We start from the raw sequence: 2,356 nt of genomic DNA on the forward strand, positions 1-2,356 counted from the left end.
CCCCCAGAACCCTTTTCCCAACTTGACAGTGGTAGCTCACCTCTTTCCGACTCTCTAACGCTCTCCCCCCCCCCCCTCCCTTTTTCCCGGGGCGTTTGGCGTTTGGGAATCCTGTCCGGCTGCTCCCGGCGCTCCTGGTGGTGTTGGCCGCGGCTGCCCGTGGCGCGGAGATCCTGGTGGTGCCAGTGGACGGCAGCCACTGGGTCAACATGAAGGTCCTGCTGGAGGAGCTGGCCCGGCGCGGCCACTCCCTCACCGTCCTGCACTCCTCCAGCGCCCGGCACATCCGCCCGCAGACGGAACTCTACCGCTCGCTGGCCGTGCCCGGCGGAGGCGGAGGCGGCAGCGGACCGCTGGGCATCCTGGAGGACCGGGAGATGATGTCCAACCTGGTGCTGGAGACGCTGGAGAAAAAAATCTTCCGCGGGAGGCCACACGGCCTTGCGTTCGTGCGCAAACCGCCTGGCGCTGGGTGCCGGAATGCTGCGCGAGACGCACAAGAGCGTGGGGGAGTTCATCGGACCGCATGTTCGAGGACCGGCGGTTTGATGAAGCAGCTGGAGGGCGGGGGTTTTCCAGCTGGTCCTGTCCGACCCCCTCTATCCCGTGGGCCTGATGCTGGCCAGGCGCCTGGGCCTGCCGCTGGTCCTCAACGCCCTGCTGGCTCAGCAGTGGCGACTGCCACCACTCATCGCCCCCCCCTCGCCCCCCTTCGTACGTGCCATGTGGTCGGGCAGCCGACTGACCCACGACATGTCCTTCTGGCAGCGCCTGAGTAACGCCATCCAATCCGCCACCACCGTGGTCCTGACCGGCTTGATGGTGGATGCCGCCTATGATGGGCTGTGCAAACGTTACCTGGGGCCGGAGGTCAGCCTGACCGAGCTGACTCTGGCCGCCGACCTGTGGCTGATGAGGGTGGACTTTGTGCTGGACTTTCCCCCCCGGCCCCCACCCTGCCCAAACGTGGTGTATATCTCGGTTGGTTCCAGTGCCGGCCAGCCTCGCCGCTGGACCCCGAGCTGGAGGAGTTTGTGTCGGGCTCGGGGGAGCAAGGGTGGGTGCTAATGTCCCTGGGTGACCATGGTGACCACCTTGCCCCAGCGTTTGGCCGAATCCATCGCCCAGGCCCTGTCCACGTTGCCCCAGAGGGTGGTGTGGCTGTACAGCGCGCCTCCGCCCAGCGGGCTGGGTAATAACACCAGGGTGTTGAGCTGGGCTCCGCAGAAGCGACCTCCTCGGGCACCCCGAAGACGGTGGCGTTTATCAGCCACGGTGGAACGAACGGGCGTCTACGAGGCCATCTACCACGGGGTCCCGGTGGTGGGCATACCCCTGGTGTTTGACCAGTTCGACAACCTGGCCCGGCTGGAGGCCCGGGGGGCGGCTGTAGTGCTGGATGCCACCTCCCTGCGGCCGGAGGAGCTGGCCGGGGCGGTGCGGCGGGTGAGGGAAGATGGGGGCTGCCGCAGTACGCCGCCAACATGCGCCGCCTCTCCGAGCTCCACCGCGACCTGGCCCCACAGCCCGCTCCAGCTGGCCGCGCACTGGGTGGAGTTCGTGCTCAGGCACGGCGGGGCTGCCCACCTGAGGCCCCACGCCTTCCAGCTGCCCTGGTACGTCTACCACGGCTGGACGTGGCTGCGTTCCTGGCCCCCATCTTCGCCACCCGAGACACCCGCCTCCCTCCTCCTCCTCCTCCTCTGCCTCAGGGCCCTCTGGAGGGGGCTGAGAGGCGTCAAGGAGAAGAGAGAGTGATGGGTTGATTCCTAAAATGGCCGCGCCCGTCAGTCCGCCCTCAAAACTACCTGATCTCCCGGCTTTGCCAAACACTCCCCTCTCCCATTCCCCCACTGACCCGAATGGCCCTCTCTCCTGCACCTATTGTCTATTAGGGCTTGTGCACCCTGGAGTTTACAAGGATGAGAGGGGATCTCATTGAAACATATAAGATTGTTAAGGGCTCGGACATGGTAGAGGCAGGAAACATGTTCCCGATGGTACACAAAAGTGCTGGTGCAGCAGCATCTATGGAGCGAAGGAAATGGGCAACGTTTCGGGCTGAAACCCTTCTTCAGAATGATGGGGGAGAAGGAAGGAAAAAGGAGGAGGAGGAGGAGCCCGAGGGCTGAGGAAGGGGTCAGGGGATATGGGGAGAAGGCAGGAACGGGGTACTGATTGGGGATGATCAGCCGTGATCACATTGAATGGCGGTGCTGGAGTAGAGGCCATTCGGCCCTTCCAGCCAGCACCGCCACTCAATGTGATCACGGCTGATCCTCCCCAATCAGTACCCCGTTCCTGCCTTCTCCCCTGACTCCGCTATTTTTAAGAGCCCTATCTAGCTCTCTCTTGA

At 64.2% G+C, this 2,356-nt stretch overlaps 1 pseudogene; it reads left to right on the plus strand.

Annotated features, from left to right (window-relative positions):
• Positions 1 to 209: 209 nt before the first annotated feature.
• On the plus strand, positions 210 to 1,758 carry LOC129694643 (UDP-glucuronosyltransferase 2A1-like; annotated as a pseudogene).
• Positions 1,759 to 2,356: the final 598 nt, after the last annotated feature.

Source organism: Leucoraja erinacea, unplaced genomic scaffold, assembly GCF_028641065.1.
Source record: "Leucoraja erinacea ecotype New England unplaced genomic scaffold, Leri_hhj_1 Leri_743S, whole genome shotgun sequence".
Lineage (NCBI taxonomy): Eukaryota > Metazoa > Chordata > Chondrichthyes > Rajiformes > Rajidae > Leucoraja > Leucoraja erinaceus.